Consider the following 14822-nt stretch of genomic DNA (forward strand, 5'->3'; position numbering starts at 1 on the left):
TCCCGCTGTCTAGGAAATTGCATAATCGTCACTCGATAACCCGTTACGGGGTATTAATTGCACCTGAAACAAGGTTATGGTATTCTAGCTGCGGAATAGTTTCGGTCTGCTTGTTCAGTTTATGATTTCTGTTATGCAATTCATGCCCAAGCGAATTCCGACGCATTCGCGGGTTCGCCACGCGCACGACGGATTCGTCTCGAATGTACGGGCGAGAGAAAAAAGGCGAGATGTCTTGCGATTGTCGGAGGAGAAAAAAAAAACTAAGTTGGTCGGTCCTATTTAAGCCCATCGGGCGTCTGGCCGCACAAAGAAACAGCAATGAAATCGTCCTCGGCCAATCGCAGCGGCACCTTGTTTCGTTCCTCCCTATTAAATGAATTTCCTAGCGAGTTGACCTGCAGATTGCTCTCGCGCTCTCAATTGCCGCGTATATACACTGTCGCTCAAAAGTTTGGAGCGCTCGTTGCTATTCGAGGAGTACAAGCTTTACGTTACGCTTGTACGGTTGGTTGTTTCGTCGGGAACGTTTATACATGGAGATAATGCCGTGCCATGGGAAAACATACTCACAACGAGACATCTATTTATTTAAGGAAGACTTTATTTGTTTGGAATCGTAACGGGTTCCAAACTTTTGGGCAACGATGCACGCATACGGTCCTCGACCGTCGAAACCTACTCGAATCGCTACCAAATATTGCATACTACACTTATCAGAGGAGGATTAAGCAATTAGCGTCGGAGAGGGTATATAATACTAGCAGCTGCACTTTCACGAACGCTGATGGGGACGTTAAAATTGTTTGCAGTATTAAAACGTGCGTTATAGGCACGATAGTGTTACGTTGGAACGAGGAATAGGTATTCCTCGTTGCGCTTCAGCGGTCGATCATGTAACCGGCGAACGAAGGAAGAATTCAATCCGCTCCATCGGTCGGGAACACGGTGTACCTGTAATACTGTAATTACGCGAGATTACGCGAGCGCGATGAAACAAGTCGAGTTACTACCAGTAGCGGTGGGACTTTGGTAACGTATCGAAAATCGAAGCTGCCGATAATTTGGGAAAGGGAGACGGTGGCTGTAAGACTCGAGAGTTTCGAGATACCATAACCCCGCGGTGACCATGCGAAGGAAGTCAATTACTGATTCCCGCGCGCGTTTCTATGAAATTAATTATATACCAGCTCTCTGCGCGCTCCCGGTTCGAAATGATCTATTGTGTTTTAATGGCTGTGTCACACGCTCCAACCTTGAACGCGTAAGTCGAGGGAATTGACCTCGAACCGGATCTCGATTCCTTCGTTTTTTCACCTTTTTTTCCCCCCCTCCATTTTTTTTGTTTCCTTTTGGGGAAGGGTAATATGCGCGGAATTAAATAGGGGCGGCAGGGGTCTCGCGTGTCACGCTGTATGTCCTATTCTGCTCGCACAAACGAACTGAAATGCACCGTCTACGGGGCATTCAAACGGGGCACAAGAGAGATAAATTTCTCTTCGAGTACCGCATTGTGTCGCAATAAAAATTCCTTTGACGGTCGTTTAAAGAAACGCAAAAATAATGGGTAGCGGTGTTTTATCAAGACCAATTTCCATCTGACTCGCGCGGTTGTCGAACGGCGTGCGGTGACGTAGAACACCGTATCGAATGTTGCGCGTTCGGCAAATTATTCTCGAGCAGATCCATCGATCTGTTTCCCTTACGTGTTTTCGGCCGGTTGCCAGTTAAATGGCGCATGCCCTGCGAAACTTAGAGCGCACGTAATCGAAACTTCGTGTTCCCCTTGTTTCCCGCTTCCCACCACCGTTTTCCGGCCAAATCGAATCAAAGCTGGCCCCACAACGGGCTCCTTCAACTATCTATCCCTCGGCTATGCAGCGGCAAGCACTCAATTTACCAATTTCAAATCTACCGGGTAGACCAGAGAAAAATGGCCGACGTTACATTTAAACGCTCGTTTTGTATTCAATTATTCTTAGTCGAACGATTGCCCTCGAACGTTCGACCGATTATATAATTCTTAACAGTCCACCTGGTATACGATTAAAACTAGTTTACACGCTCACGTACGTATATGCTAGACCGCGTCTACTCTTACGCTGCATATCAAATTCTGTTCCACTTTCTTACGCCCGATTCGTATAGGACACGATCGATTCCGCCGCCTTCGAATAGAAACGAAATGTCCCACGATATAGGTTTTTCTTATCGGTGACAGCATTACGAAGAAGTCGTCGTACAAACTGGAAACACGGGACTACGCCTACGTAGACCGCTCGGAGCGGTTCTCATTCGCTTCCGGTCACGCGATTCTGGACTTTAATTAATCGACAATCCCAATCATCGGGAATGAACGAACCTGAGACGAAAGTGGTCGTCGGTTGATTTTCCTCCAGGCTGGTGCAACCACTTTTCTCCTTCTCTTTCCTGGTCCTCCTTTTTTCCCAGCCCGATTTGGGCCCAACGATAAGAAGTTGTTCACGAATATGGCATTATCTCGACGTCGCGCAGGAGCGCACGGGACGCTTTATTTTCATGGGCGAAACCGGAAGCTCCGCCAGTGCACGGTACCATTGTCATTGGCCACTGTTTATCCTTCGCGATACGTCCTTATCTTATCCGCTAGTCCTTTACCCCTGCTGTCGTGGAACGATAAGGCGGTCCCGTCTTAAATTCTCCGATCTTTTGTACTGCCTCGATATGATAAACCTTCGTTGTTAATTACGACCCTAGCTCTAGCTGCAATTACCACAGACACTCGGTAACTCTGGCTACGGCTGCGTTTTTCTTCTCTCTTTTTTTACACCCAACACGAGTGACTACGAACATCAATTATGTATGCGCTTGGAAAACTAGTCTGCGGTGCAATTTGTGCGATGAGTACCTATACAACGAATTAAAATAAGCGCAATGGTTCGCAACGTAAGGGTTGCTGCTCGTTACCGATACACAACAAAGACGGTGGAAATAATTTGCCGCGTTTTCGAGTCCGCTCTGTCTTAACCGGATTACCAAGATTATATCAGCAATTTTACCACGGTAATTAACGCCGCTTCCTGATAGAAGTACAAGGATTCGCGGCGCGTTTCTCTTTTCCGGTGGAGCCCGTGAGATAGAAGAGCAATTAATTACCACTCTCGTTAATCAACGCGCTGTTGGTCTCCTCGGTCTACCTACTGATATACTAATCGACTCTGTACGATCAAGGAGCTACCAATCGATTCCGATACCTTCGCTGTTACACGCGGTTACTCCTTTTTCTAATTTCCTTCTCATTCGACCAGTTCTCCTCTTGGTAACAAGTTAGTAAATTCCGTCCAGAGAGCTCTTTCTCCTCTTATCGAGCTGCTATTTTCGTTTGGCGACGTTCAAAATTTGATTACGGGCATAGCAGGCTCGTTACCGAGGCCGCTACTTATCCAGGCTTTTGGGAATCGTGGATACGAGAATAGAAGCGATTATCCGCTAACGGCAATTAGAAGTTAACGACACGTCTAATGGCAAACGCAGGTGCCGTGCAGTGTATTCGAATTGGAATTAGGAATCGCGTCTACTGCCTCTGCATTTGTACGCTGCGCAGTCGCTTTTTCTCTTCTTCGCTTCGGTTCCGATTCTCTCGTGAAAAGACGGCAGATTCTGATGAGTCCGGCTGCCATTCAGACGTTTACAGTCCATTTACTATTCTCCAGTTTTTCCTATTAAAATAGCTGCTTATTCCCTCTTTTCTCCGCCCTATAGTCTTCGTATCTCTTCCCAGCGATCGCGTGTATCCCGGCTTCTTCTCTTCGCTGCGTACCCCACGTCGTTCCAGTTGGCAACAACAATAATTCTAGTTTCTATTTATCAATTCGGTTATTATGGTTAGACCAGAACAGTACCAGGCAGCACCTGGCTCGGCTTCTGGAAAGTATGCCTTCCGAGGTAATTCGAACGAGTGTTGGAGAACCGTGATTCGTTTTCGTCCGTCCAGCCGATCCACTTGCCGGGCAATTACGGTACTTTCATTAGCAAAGTTTCCCTCCTGACGAGCGAAACCGTGGAAAACGGTCGGGCAGACCGTCTACGCGGCTGTTCTTCTTTCCTGGCATTGTAAGCAGCAACATCGAGGAACTCGACGAACTCGCTTGACCTTATGCACGGGGTTCAACGTTTTTCGCGTTATCAGGAACATCCTTTTCAGAACGTCTAGGCCGCAAATTGGCGTAAAGTGGTGGCAGCGCGTGAAACGTCGTCTTCGTCTCGTCTCCTCCTCTCGTTCGTTGCCGTTGTTGTCACCGTTACACAAGCTTATCGTGGGTGGTGTGGTTTATACGCGGTGACTCAACCATCGAGCAAGAGCGTCGCTATTGTACGATCCCTTTTCCCCCCTCGTAGGAAAAATCGAACCCCCCCCCCCCCCCCCCCGGCGTATACACGCTCATTGTTCGGAATTAAGAATCCACGGACGGCTAATAGCCGATTGGAATTACGATACGCTAACGGAGCCTCCCCCGCCATCCTCAGCACACCGAGATCAAAGCTTGAGGTTGAACTTTAATGAATTACAATTGATTCGTCTTCTCTCGCGCCTAGGAGAGCGCACCCTGGCCTGCCTTTAAGCACCGCCACGTGGATTGGGTTTATGATACGGACGTGACTACGAAGCATACTTTCTTCTTTTTTTTCTTTTTGTTTTCAGACGTACGATTCCTATGCAGTTTCAGTCCCGCGTTTCTTTACGACCTCTACTATTTATGGCCAGAGAAAGCTTCGTTTCGTGTCGAATGGACAAACTTAAATTTGCATTCATCGGAAATCAATCTGACCGAAAGCAAATCATCGCGGGTCTCTATCGATTGTCGGGGAATCGGATTTACGCCTCGCAGTCACGATTAACCGTGGAAATTCAGAAGCGAGCAAAACCATTGCGTTAAAAGCGCAATCCAATCGTCCATCGTTGCTCGTCAGTCCTTTGACCGGCGGTCCCCCTTAATTTTTCACGACGGTTTTCGCGATCGGAGCCGTGTAAAAGCCAGCGCAAAGAGGACTGCATAAATATTAATTACCCGGTCCCGCGAGTGAAAATGGAGCGTTAACGAGGCTGTTTGCCGACAGGCATTTCCATTGCTGATCGCCCGTGCAGCGATGCAAGTTCCGCGCAGCTGTGTCGACACGCGGGCGCAAACAGATCCACGTTTCCATGCGATACGCACCGGCAGGGGACAGCCGGCCAGCAAAAGAAAGAAAAGCAGGAAAGACACACGGTATCACGCTGCTTTCCTTCCCTTGCCCTTTGTCTCTTGCCATCGGTAGACGCACGCGTGTGGTCTCTTCGAGGACCAATTGCCGTCGGGCCAACCCCTCGTCCTTTGAAACTTATCTCGTCTTTTTTTTCTTACTCTTAAATATTGCAGCTTTTTATCTGAACGCACTGTGTTTCTTTTCTGGTATAAGAAGACTGTATTTTTACGCGAGTAAAACTCTGGAAGGTTCTCTGTCTGGGCAAAGGAGTTCGTAGATGGTTTCATTTTTAGGAAAGTGGTTCAGTTTCGATGGAGACAACATTTTCCAGCTCCATATATGCAAACCAATAAAATTCCAGTAGAACTTTCTGGTCCCATCTCTAGTCGTCATTGGCGTGCACTCTGACGCTGTCTAGCTTAGGATCTTTATATGAATATCAGACCTTGCTCCAGATATCGACTTCCGAATTGACGGTCTAACAAGCGTTACGTCCGTGAGGTACCATTTCGCGTTTCATATGGAATTTTATCGAACATGTTTGGTAAATCAACCCGACCACGTGAGATTATTCGTACACAGGATACTACAAAGTTGATCGTAAACAAGGTAATTGCTTGGTACAGTCGATAGGATATCGCGTTTCTTTCGGCAGCGTCAGCTGTTTCACGTGGCAATTTCCGTGTTATTCGGGTCACTTTTCGTTCGCCGTGGCCTAATTACAGAGCGGCGATCGTGCTGGTAACACGCGCGCGATTTTCGTCTCGTTTTTAACGATGCGTAGGGCATCGCGTGTCGAAGCATTTTCACCGTGTTTCCACGTATGGCGGCCGTTAGCGTGCGCGAAGAATTACAAGCGGCCGTCTTTCGGCCGGTCCCTTTACTCCCTTGGCGGATTAGAGGGCGTGTCCAGCCCGTCCGAATCGATTTCTTCTCGCCAAAGATAATTTATCGCCCGACATTTCGAGTGGGTAATGCGGGTGTATTGAGATCTCGAGATTTAGGGGACCGTAAAAAATACGAACGATCTCGGGACGTCATCCGTCTCCGGTTGTCTCGTACCTCTGTCCATACGTACGGAGAAACTCGTGGAATTCGTAAGTGAATTTAATATCTACCGTACCGAGGCAGACGTGACTGCTTGACGTTGGCTCGTAAAAAAAAGCCCCCTTCGGGTTTCGCATGACAATAGCGGTGTCATTCGAACCATCCAACCGAACCAGGACCCTTCTCCCGTTTACATGTATCTAGCTGGATGTTCCCGCGTTTTTTCGAGTCGAAACTGTCGAAAAAGAAGCACAGGGGGGAGAAAAAAGGCGTCACACCACAGCTGCGAGCAACGGGACGACGAGTCTATCGCGGATAATCCTTCCGGCTGGTGAATGAAATTCATCCGTGAATTTCAATTTCGTACGGGCTCGCCGGCTCGGGCAAACATCAAATATTTACGGTTCCTATACTTACGAGCTGGAGCGCGATCGATATTAATTTACTTGGAACAGGAGGAGGTGGAGGAGGAGGAGGGGCCGCGCCAAAAACCAGCGGTTTAGTAGTCGCTTGGACGACACTTCCTGGCTCACTGTTCTTCGGCTTCGGCACACTTCTCGACTTCCATTATTAACTGCCTTCCGCCGTTGCAGAAACGGCGGCTTATCTCGCGATATAAATGGGACTGTTACTGGTACGAATCGGAGCAATTTATGATTTGACGATAGTTTCATTTTCATTTATCAATGCAGATGCATCCGTGGAGAAGAAGAAGCAGAATGTTTCCAGCGCAGCTGTCGGGAGGACAGTTTCCACGTGCTCGAGGCACGTTCACGAGGTTGTCGCGGCGGCAACACCTGTCGGAAGGTCGTCGCGTCGCCCCGGCTAGACTAGCCCCGCGATATTCAAGGCCCGTCCGAGCTCTCTTCCCGCTCGCTTTCTTCGTTTCACGGATGAGAAAATAATCAAGCGGCCGTAAGGTAAAAAGGTGAACGCGCGCACGAGAATCCCCCGGTGCGCGCTCCAGCTATCGAAGAGAGAAAAGGGCTACGGAAACGCAACCGAGGGAGGAAGAGGTGAAGAGGCGTGAAGTGCGTGGACGAGAGAAAGAGCAACGAGAGACGGCGAATCGAAAGAGCGAGGGAAGCGGACGAATCCGTGAGAGCGACGAGGAGTAGAGGACTGCGTGGTGCGTTGCGCGCGAGCGCGAGGGAAACGAAAGAGTTAACTGGTTCGAGGGAGCAGGAGGGCGACGCACATGGAGAGAGGAAGAGAGAGAGAGAGAGAGAGAGAGAGAGAGAGAGAGACGCAAGAGTGCGTGAGCGAGAAGTGCGTGCGCGAGGGACACGGTAGCTTCTCATAGAGAAGAGACAGTCGCTGGCTTGCCGCAAGGCTGCATGCATCGAGGAGGCGAAAGAAACGGAGAGCCAACACCCTTCGTCGCGTTTTCTTCCTGCTCCCGCTTAGTTCACCGTGACGGACGCGACGATCGCGATCGCGCCTCTTGGAACGTGCCACCGATTACGCGGAACAACCTCGCGCGAGCGGCCGCTGATAACAGTGATTAGTTGGTGCCTTGGTGTTGGCCGATCGCGAAGTCAACCGGATCGTCGAAGGTGAACGCCGGCTCGAGTTTCGTCACGCTCGATGGGACCTTTTTAATTGGACGTCCGATCTTGATCGTCGACGATCGAGGAAACAAAATACGCCGATGGTATGCAATATCGGGTTCGATGGAGCCGGTCAAGTGTCGATCGGTGTGCAATTAGATTCCGGCATTGGCGATTCGAGCGAAATACATCGAGGAACGAGGCCCGCGGGGTCTGTACGCGCGCGTACATATCCAAGAGAGGGCCTCGTTAACAAGCGTGGCGGGAAGAAACCGTGGAAAATTAATAGCGTTATAGTTAGCAACGTATGTACGCGCAGTCTGAACAGCCTCGGCCAAGCTAGAGGTCCGTGATTGGTGCAATGGGCTTCCATAACTTGCTCCGAAAATAATCGTCGTATTTTTACCGTCTCTTTATGCCCACTTGGGTGCCGCTGGAAGCCGCACAAAGTGGCGTTAATTCGATGTGAAGTAATGCGGATGGTTGTCACGCCTTCGTCGTTGCAACGGGACGCGGTAATTGTTCATTTTGTACGTATCAAAATCGTCATCCCTGTTTGTCATCTTTATTTCTCGCGTGCTAACGCTACGAGTTCTCACGAGTCGAGAAGTATCTCGGCTCTTTTCGACACGAGAGCCAAGTTTGATTTCCGTGTCGATCATCGGAGCGAAAAGAGCGCTTGTTTTTCTGGGATGCGATATTCATCGCCTGGGTAGGACGCGCGGCCCCTCTGATTTTCGATAAACGCCGCTTCCTCGTGGTCTTATCGCCGGTTTCTGTCACGGCAAACTTTCGCCACCGCGGCGTCCAACTATTTGCTCGCGTTTCACCCGAGCACAATGCACGCTCCTCGGCGTACATATGTACGTTGGTCAACTGAAAACCTTTTCACGGTACACACACGTACACCCCGGGTCGTTGCACGCCGTTCTCCGGCGGCTTTTCACGCGACGAAACAATCGGAAAGCAAAAGTTGGAAGACACGAGGCGTTTATCAAGCCAAAGTTTCGAATCGCCACGGGATCTTGGTGTCCTACCAAGACGCACGTAAGCGTCTAACGGGAACCCGTGGGCACGGCTGGATGACGGGATCGGTCAATCGATTCGACGTCGAGGCGAACGAAACGCCGACCAGCCGACCGTTTGACGTTCTTTTCTCGTTCCTCGCTCCGTTTCTTTCGAGCTGTCACGTGGCCGGAACGAAACAGAGGGTACAAGAAGACGAACACGACTCCGAGGTGTTCTCTCCCACGCGGCTCGTTCCACTTCTGCATCTAAGCTATTATAAATTAACTTTGCTCATCCATCTCTGGGAAGGATGATTCACAGGCCGCGTCAGGTAAAAAAGGACACCGTTCGAGCGACGGGAAAAGGGTTTCATTCCGCGACAGCGAATGGGTAGACTATTCTTTCTGCGTATTTCCACTCTTTAATCTATACGCGCCGCGAGAATGTAACCATTATCGACGTTTCTGCGATGAGCGAAGTTCCAGCGTTCGCCAGAGGTTCCTGGTAGAGGCTGACTCGTCACCGGCCGACTATTCAATCCAGAGCAATATCGAGCGCACGTTCTCCTACCCTGCCCTGTTATTTATCGTCTTCCACCGTGTAACATCCAAGCCTTCGCGTTCACCCCTCCGACATCGCACAGTCTACTAGTTAAACCGATCATCCGTACGTATACCAAACAGAAATCTAATTACCCGTACGCGACCGTTTTTATTCCCTCCGAGCGTTCGATTCTACAGTTTGCCTCCCCGAAGAGGCTTCACCCCTCGAGCCACGAACGTTCCCAAAATCTCGAGGTGCCGATATCAAAGAGATCGTTCGAACGTTGGTCAAGGAAGCGAGAGAAGCGGAAAATAATTTTGGCCTGCTAGTAATTTCCTGTTAACGAGGATCGGCGATCCAGCGATCACCGCCGCAGGTGAATGAATCCTCGCTCTCACGATTCGCGTTCGCCTCTTTAGCCTGTCCATCGACCCTAACTAGCTATTTATACACACGAGCTTCTTGTCTCTGTGCTCGTTGGGTACGTCGCGTCGACGGGAGATACAGGCGCGCGTTGCGCTCGCGTTCACGCGGCGACGAGCACGCTCGGCCTGCTCCCTCGCTTCTAGTCGCCGCGGCGACGGTGCACGCCCAATTATAAGCGACGCTGGTATCGATACGTGCTCGCGGTTGAATACAAATATCACCGAATCGTACACGAACCGCGCGGTTTTTGTTTTCCCTCACGGAACTTGCACCGGTGCCAACCGCCGCCGAGATTTATATTCGAGTCCCGTGATTACAGTTCCGCGTGTCTACGTCAGCGGAGTTTATTAGAGCTCCCGTTCCACGTAAAGCGAAACTCTTCCTTTTTCCTGCTCGTCGACGGAAGCTAGAAACAATCACCGCGCCGGCTAATTCGAGATGGTCCAGTTTCAAAAGCCTTTCGTCCGCTGGCTACCAAGGGGGAGGCGCGTTTTCCTAATACGAAACAAAGAACCGTACGATTTTCTGTACCCAACGCGTCCGTAAGTAACGAGTAGGACCCGGCCACGCCTTTCCGTGCCCGCGTTTCCCTATTCCCGTGGCTTCTAAATCCGTAGCAAAAAGGAGCAACCGTGTGCTCTGGGTGGATAACGGCTAGAGGCTTCCAGTGGACTCGTTACGGTAAACGCGAAATCGCGCGCGATTAACGAGCCGAAAGAAAAAAACTCCGTGGAAACTCTTTGTTCCACGACGTGGTAAGAGCGTGTCTGTGCCAACGATTCCGCTTGAGTTCGCGGTTACGAAGAGGGGTGGACTCGCCGGCTAAATCTGTAGCAAACGGTAGGAAACTTCGCCACGATCTTCAAAGAAGCCATCGTGATTCACCCGAGACACTCTCGACTCGATTGTTTCCGTGGATGACGAGTGGTACGCGTCACCTTGCGCCTTTGGCAAGATAGTCTGTCCAGTTCTGTCGTCTATTATACGATTGATTTTTCCTAGCTTCGACCCTTTATCCGCTTCTGTCGCGGCGGGTCGAGCTGGAGAACGAACAATCCCCCGTGTTCCGTCCGTTGAATCACCTGTCAATATGTATAGCCGTCGAAAAAGGTAAGGGAGTAAGCGCACGATGCATACGCCATGTTGGACCACCGTCGTCACTCGCCGAATATGCCCAGCGCATAATTATGAGGGCGCAGCTGCGAGATGGCACGTACACCTTTTTCAAAACCACCGCTACGCACCTCCGTCCACGCGAAGTCTGTATTCCTCCCGTATATTCAGAGGAAGGCGCGCGTGTGCGCCGCACCGGGGACCGGAAGTGCCACGATAGGCCGTCCACGGTGTCGTTTATGGCCACTGGATATCGCTCCCCGATCAAACTTATTCGTAACGGTCGTTCGATATCATCCGCTCTTCTCTTAGGTATTTCTAATTTATTCAGAATTAATCTTCTTTAATATCCACCTTCCCGCCGGATGACCCGTTCGCACCCCATGCGTTTCACAAAGATTACCCTCGAACCTTGAACGGTACGAGAGATAATTAGGTGCTCCGCTTCCGACGGATGATCCTGTCTTCGCTGTGATCCTCTTACCTTCACCCGTTTGACGCTCGAACCGTTAATCGCCTGGCAAAGCAACGCGATGGGACGCGGCGCCGTAACTCGGTAGCCTGTGTCGTTATTCCTTTCGACGCGGGGACGTTGAAAAGTATTGTACGGCAGCAGGCACACGCGGTGCGTGGAGAACGCGCGTGAAAGTAGCGATGCGTGGAACCCGGACGAATGCGTGTCCCTCGTATATATGTACATATCCGACGAGTATTGTTCGCGTTGTTATCGTGCGCGCGCGTCTAGTTCGATGAACTTGGAGATACTTTTGTCCGTGGATCGTAACGCGCCGCGAATCTATCGACGTTTTGTTCACGCTCCGGTTCGTTTTGTTCCGCCTAGCGAGGCCAGGAACAACGAGCCGCTTCTGCTCTTACGCGATACACGCGCCACGGTTTATCATTTGTGCTATCAAGGAGGAGAGAGAAAGAGAAAGAGAGAGCCTCGTCGATCTGAATTAACTCGTTGATCCGCAGAGAACGCGGGCAGTTTCGTAATTTTCCATGTCTCCTTTTGCCCGTAAATTGTCGCCGTTGCGAGTATCACCTATCGGCCGTACGGGATAACGCGCAGCTCGCCTGTCTCGTAAAATCTGCGCGTATCGCCGAGTGGCGTGGAAATTAATGAACCGTAGACTCGATTCGAGTTCGTCACACGGAAAGTTGCCGGCCAATTAGCGATTTACGCCGAGCACCGCGTGAATTTTCCCATGGCTCGCGATACCCTCGTTGCGTAAACTCGAGAGATTCGCGCGATACCCCCGATACTTCTCATCTTCTCGCAGAACATTCTGGTTCCACAATGATTAAGCCGCAGCCATCGACGGTATCTATCTCGTCCACCTTTTTTTTTCATCCATTAATTTACAAGCATATTTCCATCTGTAATTAGGGAACGATACGATCCGAATCAATTTACAGTTAAACCCTGTAACTCGTCTATGCAATCTTGCTCATCCATACGGAATATTATTTCTATGATAATGTGGTTGATAATTTAACGAATAATTTTGTAACACTTGTTACTGTATCCCATGTCGAGAGTTGCCGTTATCATGGCGGAAGGACAGAATCGCGTGCAAAGTCTGTCGGGACCAAAATATCCCCGAGTTGTTGACGTCCACACGGCTGTAATCACGGCTGTCCCAGTGCGTAATAATAAAACGAACGAACGAACCGACGAGAAAGACACGGACGATAAGCTGACGATAAGGGATGACGGAGCGGAGCATCGCTGCTGATTGTCGGTCGCAGACCGGATGGCGTGTACGCTGCGCAACCGAGTGGTGCCTGCGTCCGCCATGTCGGTGCACACTGGTTCGAAGTTCAAGGCCGTCTCGTGCATCGAGTCGTGTAATCACAGGGGAAACCCTCTCGTGGAAAAGTGTTGCAAAGAAACGACTGCGTCTCGAGAAGACCAAGAAACACGCACGTAGGTGTACTGCACCTTCGAAAAGTATCGGTAAACCACTCCACGGTTAATTAGATTCGTGTGCATTAAATCACAGCCGCCGTTTGATAATATTTTTATACGAGCGGGAGCGTTTGACGCTGCGAAAGTGAGACGTAAAGTTTTAGAAAGGGTAGGTTGGGTACGAAAATAGAGTCGATACTTTCCGTAGTCGTTACGCGTAACTTCAACGTCTGAGAATCGAACAATGCGGAACCCTATCGTCGTAACTTACCTAGGATGTTTCAAGGATACTGCCAACGTGAAAATCACCTCTCTCGCGTTCGCCTCGCGAGGTACTTTCCTCTCTCGTCAGTGTTCCCGGCAGCTGTCAGCGACGGAGCCTCCGGACTAGCCGCGGATCGATAATTCAGCGTTCTCACGAGGTCGATCCAAAGAGAAGAAAACGAATGGACAGCACGGGGTGGAGTGCGCGGTCGGGGAGGGATGCGCGGTAAAAAAGTGTACCCTCTCGCCGCACACTAATTTGCATCTGGGATACGTACCTATATAGAGGCGCAGTAGGGGATTCGCCCTTTTCGACCGGGGCGGCCGCGTATCAACAGGGGTATCTAACGGCGAAGCGAGGGTCGAAGCTCGTCCAGGGGCTGAGGGCGATAATGCTCTCGAATCGCGGCGTTCCTCGAGCCGCCTCTCCACGCGCGCGTTTCGGCTAAAATTAAATATTTTATCTCCTCGACGGAATCGTGCCTCGTTCTTGATGAACTTTTCGGAGTAGTCCCTCCCACGTCCCCTCCCCAAGCTAGCTAGAGAATTTCCCTAGGCCCCGCGAGGAGGAGGCACGTCGAGGAAAAGGACGAAAATAGGAAATTCTCGTGCAGGAGGGTGAAGAAAAGGACGCGATCGATCGTTGACGTCATTTTTCTTCGCGGTATTATTCCGAATCGAAGTTGTCGTACAGGATGCAGACGCGTCAAGATTACGTACGTGCCGGGAATTCTGGGATACCGACGGTATCGAAACCAACGAATTCTTTCCGTCGCCTCTGTTGTTCGCCGCTTCGCCGGCAGCTTTTGTGCGAAGGAGAGACTTCAATTTCCCTGGAATCGACTGGGCATACAGCGCACCGTACCCCAAACAAAAGACGAAGAATTAATCGCGGAGCTTATCGCATACTCGAACGCATTGCGAGCACGCAATTTCTGTTCTCGTTTCCCGACCGATTGGTCCAGATACTTCCTGCTACGTGTGCACTGCGTGTTCGTCACTGTCTGTGCCGGATGATAACGCGGCAATCGATAGAGAGATCGAATTAGGCTCATAGGGGAACACGGTGTTGTATACTGTGTACCCATTGGTACCGCGGCTTCTCCATTTCCTCTTAATTGTCTCGCCGGAGCATGCCAATATCGAAACCACCACGGAGACTCTGGTACACAGTGTTACCTCGACGGAATATTACGTCGGCTGCGAAGAACCGAACTGCTCCTAATTCCTCCGAAGTTACCGAAGAACCGAGAGCCAGGCAAAACTTTCGCCGGTGTAACTTTCGGAACAAAAAGAGTCGATCGCCCCACGCTCCATCCTCGCTCCCACTACCTGCCCGCTGAAAGTAACAATTATTGGAGCTCGCTGGCTCTTTTGGTTATTTAAAACGATCGGAGGTAGGAGGGCGTAATTACTTCGCTATCGTCGCTGGCGAAAGGCAAGCAGCAAGCCGGTGTTTGCGAAACAGACCCGACGAAAGACTTGATTCCGTAACTTCGTTGTCTACTTCCCTCCTATGTGCCGCATTAATCTCGCGCGACAGCCAAATCCCATCGCAGGGCTAATTAAATTGTCTGCGAAAAGGATTAATTAGACCTAGGCATTTCATCTGTCCAGGCGATAATCTTATACCGCATCGTGATCGCTAAATCCTATGCCCCGCGTCGAGCTTGTCCAACCAAAACTCACCTGGTTACCGCTAATTTACATTCCCGGAAACGGCACGGTCAGTTAAT

General features: G+C 50.4%; 1 protein-coding gene across 4 annotated transcripts in view; it reads left to right on the plus strand.

The window, feature by feature from the left end:
• Positions 1–14822, plus strand: part of Fak (protein tyrosine kinase 2 Fak) — a 37180-nt gene that overhangs the window by 1598 nt on the left and 20760 nt on the right. Inside the window, exon 1 of one of the 4 annotated variants that reach the window (XM_076910358.1) lies at positions 5647–5724. The exons of 2 other annotated variants lie outside the window; for them this stretch is intronic. The gene's annotated coding sequence lies outside the window, so the exon portion shown is untranslated. Of the gene's footprint in view, positions 1–5646; positions 5725–7686; positions 7925–14822 lie in introns of those variants that run through there. One more of the 4 variants, XM_076910356.1, reaches the window with a different exon arrangement.

The sequence above is a fragment of the Xylocopa sonorina genome, chromosome 2 (assembly GCF_050948175.1).
Source record: "Xylocopa sonorina isolate GNS202 chromosome 2, iyXylSono1_principal, whole genome shotgun sequence".
NCBI lineage: Eukaryota > Metazoa > Arthropoda > Insecta > Hymenoptera > Apidae > Xylocopa > Xylocopa sonorina.